The sequence below is a fragment of the Danio rerio genome, chromosome 21 (genome assembly GCF_052040795.2).
Source record: "Danio rerio strain M-AB ecotype USA chromosome 21, GRCz13ab, whole genome shotgun sequence".
NCBI lineage: Eukaryota > Metazoa > Chordata > Actinopteri > Cypriniformes > Danionidae > Danio > Danio rerio.
This window is the reverse complement of record NC_141041.1, coordinates 685,001-692,408: the sequence shown is the minus strand read 5'-3', so window position 1 is coordinate 692,408 and position 7,408 is coordinate 685,001. Positions and strand designations below refer to the sequence as shown.

At 42.0% G+C, this 7,408-nt stretch overlaps 1 long non-coding RNA gene across 2 annotated transcripts in view; it reads left to right on the top strand.

Annotated features, from left to right (window-relative positions):
• The first annotated feature begins 2,785 nt into the window (after nucleotides 1–2,785).
• The window catches only part of LOC141379935 (uncharacterized), a 5,009-nt gene continuing 386 nt past the window's right edge, over nucleotides 2,786–7,408 (top strand). Inside the window, exons 1-2 of one of the 2 annotated variants that reach the window (XR_015519829.1) lie at nucleotides 2,786–3,001; nucleotides 4,378–4,720. This is a non-coding gene — a long non-coding RNA (uncharacterized LOC141379935). Of the gene's footprint in view, nucleotides 3,002–4,377; nucleotides 4,721–7,408 lie in introns of those variants that run through there. The other variant, XR_015519830.1, reaches the window with a different exon arrangement.

Sequence of the window (7,408 nt, the reverse complement as noted above, 5' to 3'; positions counted from 1 at the left end):
ACAACACAACACCAAAACCACAGTTAACCCATTACCACAGTCACAACACCACAAACACAAATCCAAAATCACAACACCAAAAACACAGTTACATCATTACTTCAGTCACAACACCAAAACCACAGTTACACCAACACCACAATCACAACACCAAAACCACAGTTACACCAACACCACAATCACAACACCAAAACCACAGTTACACCAACAACACAATCACAGCATCAAAACCACAATTACACCAATACCTCATTAACACCAACAACACAACACCAAAACCACAGTTAACCCGTTACCACAGTCACAACACCACAAACACAAAATAAAAATCACAACACCAAAAACACAGTTACATCATTACTTCAGTCACAACACCAAAACCACAGTTACACCAACACCACAATCACAACACCAAAACCACAGTTACACCAACAACACAATCACAACACCAAAACCACAGTTACACCGTTACCTCAGTCACAACACCAAAACCACAGTTACACCAACACCACAAGCACAAAACCAAAATCACAGTTAAACCAACACCACAAACACAACACCAAAACTACAGTTACATCATTACTTCAGTCACAACACCAAAACTACAGTTACACCAACACCACAAACACAACACCAAAACTACAGTTACACCAACACCACAAACACAACATTAAAACCACAGTTACACCAACAACACAAACACAAAAAAAACACAGTTACACCAACACCACAAACAACACCAAAACCACAGTTAAATAAATGCCACAACAATAACACCAAAAAGGCACAATCACAAGGTCAATATCACAGTCACCACACCCCAATTCCAAAAACAACACCAAAACCACGGTTACACCAGTAACACAATCACAACACCAAAACCACAGTTACAGCAACACCCCAAACACAACACCAAAACCCCAGTTAAACCAGTAACACAATCACAACACCAAAACCACGGTTACACCAGTAACGCAATCACAACACCAAAACCACAGTTACAGCAACACCCCAAACACAACACCAAAACCCCAGTTAAACCAGTAACACAATCACAACACTAAAACCACAGTTACAGCAACACCCTAAACACAACACCAAAGTCATAGTTAAACAAATACCACAATCACAACACCAAACCAAACCAGTTACACCAACAGCACAATCACACCAACACCACAATAATAATAACACCAACACCACAGTTATACCAACAGCACAAGCACAACACCAAAACCACAGTTACACCAACGTTACAACCACAACACCAAAACCACAGTGACACCAACGTTACAACCACAACACCAAAACCACAGTGACACCAACGTTACAACCACAACACCAAAACCACAGTTACACCAACAGCACAATCACACCAACACCACAATAATAATAACACCAACACCACAGTTATACCAACGTTACTAGCACAACATCAAAACCACAGTTACACCAACGTTACAAACACAACACCAAAACCACAGTTACAGCAACACCCTAAACACAACACCAAAGTCATAGTTAAACAAATACCACAATCACAACACCAAACCAGTTACACCAACAGCACAATCACACCAACACCACAATAATAATAACACCAACACCACAGTTATACCAACAGCACAAGCACAACACCAAAACCACAGTTACACCAACGTTACAACCACAACACCAAAACCACAGTTACACCAGTAACACAATCACAACACTAAAACCATAGTTACACCAACAGCTCAATCCCACCGACACCACAATCATAACAACACAAACACCACAAACACAACAGCCAAACCACAGTTACACCAACACCACAATTGCAACACCAAAACCACAGTTACACAATAACACCAACACCAAAACCACTGTTACACCAACACCACAATCACAACACCAAAACCACAGTTACACCAACACCACAATCACAACACCAAAACCACAGTTACACCAACACCACAATCACAACACCAAAACCAGTTACACCAACAGCTCAATCCCACCGACACCACAATCATAATAATACAAACACAACAGCCAAACCACATTTACACCAACACCACAAGCACAACACCAAAACCAGTTACACAATAAAACCATCACCACAAGCACCACACTAAAACCACAGTTACACAACCCCAATCACAATAACACCAACACCACAAGCACAACACCAAAACCAGAGTTACACCAACAACACAACCACACCAACACCAAATCCACAGTTACACAAATACCACAATCACAACACCAAAAATACACACCAATATCACTTTTACACCAAAAACACAATCACAACATCAAAACCACAGTTACACCAACAGCACAATCGCAACACCAAAAACCACACTTACAGCAACAGCAAAATCACAACACCAAAATCATAGTTACACCAACACCACACTCACAACACCACAAACACAACACCAAAACCAGTTACATTCATTGCATGTGCTTGACGTGAACATCTGTGTGTGTGTGTGTAATGTGTGTAAAATGATTTTCAAGCGTCGTCTTAAATGTTGTTGTTGTTCTTGTGGTCCAGAAAGCTCAGGTTCATCCATATTGATCACACAAACACGCACACATTCCCAGTGTTTCTGCAATGCGTCTAGTTTTTACAGCCACTTCCACTTTCTGTCAAAATACATGAGAGCGCCTGGAGCACAAAGTCGCGCTTTTCATTGAAAAGATTTTAAATTGCATTCAAATTACACAGCAGGAGCCTCTTGTTGTGGGTTTTGTAATTTCTTTTTGATTTGTGTCTCACATATTGTCAAAAGCGCGAGTCGCTCTCGAAATCAGCCGTCGTCAAAAGACCAAAACAGTCCCGAAGGCTGGTGGACGCCGAGCGTAATCTTCCTGTTGATTCCTCATCATAAATCATTTTTAAGAGGCCATTATGGATCCTCCAGCAGCTCTTAAACACACCGGCGCATTAGGAGCAAACGCACCACGCTTTCATCTCTACAGTCAGATTCAGCAGCAGATGAGAGATATCCAGGTGAGTTGCAGTAGATGTTTACCTCATTAACACCTGAGGTCAGAGGTCACTAATAATGTGTTCACTTATGAGTGCTGTGTTATGATCAGCTTCTCTCTTTGGCCAACTAAAGTCAGCATTATTCACAGTTATAAAGTGTTCATGTTGCAAAATTAATCGATTTGTGAAATTAATTTAATATCATCAGCTGCGCTATAGAGTCCTACAGGTGGTTTGTTAAGCCCACTCACCTGCGAAAAGCATGCCAAGAATTGCACAATTGTTTACATGAAAGTTTCTGGTGCAAACAGGTAGGAGAGTGTGTTTCTGTAAAAAAACACATGTGTGTGTGTGTGTGTGTGTGTGGTTTGTATTTATGTGCGAGTGTGTATGTGTGTGTGTGTGTGTGAGAGAGAGGGTAGTGTTTATTGTGTATTGCGTGTGTATATTGTATGTATATACACTCAGCGGCCACTTTATTAGGTACACCTGTCCTACTGCTCATTAACGCAGATTTATAATCAGTCAATCACATGGCAGCAGCAGCTCAATGCATTTAGGCATGTACACATGGTCAAGATGATCTGCTGCAGGTCAAAGTGAGCATCAGAATGGGGAAGAAGGTGGATAAAAGTGACGTTGAATGTGGCATGGTTGTTGCTGCCGGACGGGCTGCTCTGAGTATTTCAGAAACTGCTGATCTACTGGGATTTTCACGCACAACCATCTCTAAGTGTGGGGGATATTTTCTTGGGTCCATTAGTACCAATTGAGCATGTTGTCAACGCCACAGCCTACCTGAGTATTGCTGCTGACCATGTCCATCCCTTTATGAGCACAGTGTCTCCATCTTCTGATGGCTACTTCCAGCAGGATAACGCAGCATGTCATAAAGCTCAATCATCTCAGACTGGTTTCTTGAACATGACGATGAGTTCACTGTACTCAAATGGCCTCCACAGTCACCAGAGCTCAATCCAATAGAGCAGCTTTGGGATGTGGTGGAACGGGAGATTGGCATCATGGATCTGCAGCCGACAAATCTGCAGCAACTGTGTGATGCTATCATGACAATATGGAGCAAAATCTCTGAGGAATATCTCCAGTAGCTTGTTGAAACTACAACACCAAGAGTTAAAGCAGTTCTGAAGGCAAATGGGGTCCAACACGGTACTAGTAAAGTGTAGTATATATATAATCTGTGTGTGTGTTTGCTTCCTGCATAAATGTGTGCGTACTGTATAAGTGCGTGTGTGCATTCAGTGTATTGATATAGGAGTGTGTTTGCCTATATTGTGTGTGTGTGTGTGTGTGTGTCCTGCAGTGAGCTGGGCTGCTGCTGATGGATGAACTCTCTCTCTCTTTCTGTGTGTGTGTGTTTCTCTCTGTTGATTCAGCATTTGGATTCAGCAGTTTCAGGAAAATGAGCTCGTCTTCAGGATGGATGAAAGCCGACCATCATTCCAGCATTCCCACAACACACTCTCTAACGGTGTGTTCTAACGGTGTGTTCTTATTCACGTAAGGGAACAGGGAACATCTTTAGTGCTTTAAGTAAAGGTTATGTCAGGGTTATGAACAAATGATCATTCATTATCATAACAGGAGCCTTCTTCAAAGCTAATGATGTTCTCGAAAGTAGCTGCACAATAAAAATATGACATTTTTAAAAGTTATAATAGTGTATGTTTTGGATATACGGAGCCCATTCAGATATAAAGTTGTCATGATTTAACCGGAGCATTGGTGAAGTGTCTTTACTTCATAAACATTCTCATAACATTGAGAAAACATTTTGTGGACATTCCTGGAATGCTCTTTTGACGTGATTGCTGAAAGTAAAGTAATTCGTACTGTTCAAAGAGTGTAAACTTTAAGCAATCACATCATAGGAGCGTTCCAGAATGTTCAAAGAATGTTAACTTATGAGTAAAACTAAGTTTAGTAAGATGTTGTACTAGGTGACGCAGTGGCGCTGTAGGGAGTGCTGTCTCCTCACAGCAAGAAGGTTGCCGGGTCGCATGTTCGAGCCTTGGCTGGGTCAGTTGGTGTTTCTGTGTGGAGTTTGCATGTTCTCCCTGCGTTCGCTTGGGTTTCCTCCGGGTGCTCCGGTTTCCCCCACAGTCCAAACACATGCGGTACAGGTGAATTGGGTAGGCTAAATTGTCTGTAGCGCATGAGTGTGTGTGAATGTGAATGAGTGTGTGTGGATGTTTCCCAGAGATGCTAAGGGCAATCTGCTGTGTAAAAGCGTGCTGGATAAGTTGGCGGTTCAATCCGCTGTGGCGACCCCGGATTAATAAAGGGACCACGCCAAAAAGAAAATGAATGAATGAATGAAGATGTTGTTCTAATGCTGTATAAATGCTGTCCAGCATTTCACTAATGTTATATACAGTGCATCCGGGAGGTATTGATAGTGCTTGTTACATGTTATGTTGTCTTATTCCAAAATGGATTAAACTGATTGATTTCCTCAACATTCTACACACAATCCCCCATAATGACAATGTGAAGAAAGAGTTTTACAAATTGCTGCAAATTTATAAAAAAAATAAAAAGCTGTAAAATCACATGTACATCAGTATTCACAGGATTTGGCGTGAAGCTCTACATGGAGCTCAGCTTCATTCTGTCTCCTCTGATCATTCTGGAGATGTTTCAGCAGCTTCATTGGAGTTCACCTGTGCTCAATTCAGCTGATTGGACATGATCTGTAAAGGCTTCACCTGTCTATATAAGAGCCCAGGGTTGACAGTGCTGTCAAAGCACAAACCAAGCATGAAGACAAAGGAATTGTCTGTAGAGCTCAGAGACAAGGTTGTCTGGATGCACAAGGCTGGGGAAGCTTACAGAAACATTTCTGCTGCTCTGAAAGTTCCACTGTGCACAGCGGCCTCCATCATCCGTAAGTGGAAGATGTTTAACCCCCAGGACTCTTCCTAGAGCTGGCCGGCCATCTAAGCTGAGTGATCGGGGGAGAAGAGCCTCAGTCAGGTGATCAATAACCCGATGGTCACTCTGTCTGAGCTCCAGCGCTCTTCTGTGGAGAGAGGAGAACCTTACAGAAGGACAACCATCTGTGCAGCAATCCACCAATCAGGCATCTGTATGGTAGAGCGGCCAGAGGGAAGACACTCCCCGCCTGGAGTTCACCATCTGAAGGACTCTCAGAGCATCAGAAACTAAACTCTCTGCTCTGATGAGACTCAAACTGAACTGTTTGGAGTGAACGCCAGGCGTTACGTTTGGAGAACAGCAGGCGGCGCTCATCAGCAGGCTAACAGCATCCCTACAGTGAAGCATGGTGGTGTTGGCATCATGCTGTGGGGATGTGTTTCAGCAGCAGGAGCTGGAAGACTAGTCAGGATAGAGGGAAAGATGAATGCAGCGATGTACAGAGACATCCTGAATGAAGACCTGCACAAGAGTGCTCTCCACCTCAGACTGGGGCGACGCTTCATCTTCCAGCAGGACAATGACCCAAAGCACACCGCCAACATATCAATGGAGCGGCACAACAACAACACAGCGAATGTGCTTTAGTGGCCCAGCCAGAGCCCAGACCTAAATCCTATTGAACATCTCTGGAGAGATCAGAAAACGGCTGTACACCGTCACTTCCCATCCAACCTGATAGAGCTCGAGAGGTGCTGCAAAGAGGAACGGGCAGAAATTCCCAAAGACAGCTGTGCAGAGCTCAAGCATCACATTCAGGAAGACTTGAGGCTGTAATCACTGCCAAAGGAGCATCAACAAAGTGTCGAGCAAAGCCTGTGAATACTGATGTACATCTGATTTATCAGCTTTTTTAATTTTAATAAATTTGCAACAATTAAAAAACTCTTTCTTCACATTGTCATTATGGGGGATTGTGTGTAGAATGTTGAGGAAATCAATCCATTTTGGAATAAGACTGTAACATAAACAAATGTAGAATAAGTGAAGCGCTATCAATACATCCCGCATGCACTGTACATAACATTAGTGAAATGTTTAACAGGCTCTTATGACAGCACTTTGACTTTTCAAATGCACTGTAAATGTCCCCACAAGTATAGCAATACCAGATTTTTTATTACCTTACATTACATTTTTGGTCCCCATGAGGAAAACGGCTCATAAATGACAGAGAATTAAGTATTTTGAGAATGAAAAATTGCTGATTATTTCCTTTAAGGGTTGATTTTAGAGTAGGATTAGTGTGTGTTTTAATAAATGATAATATTATAACACAATTATGACAGAGACCTGAAGATGTTTGTGCTGTTTTTCTGCAAATTTCTCTGGTGTTTCAGTTTAACTTAACATTACATTAGACGTAGAGTAAAATGAAATGTATTAGTTCATTTTAGATTTTGTGACTTGAGAATGAAGGATCATTTCATTCAGTCAGATCAGATGCTCTATGCTTTAAGTTTCATCTAA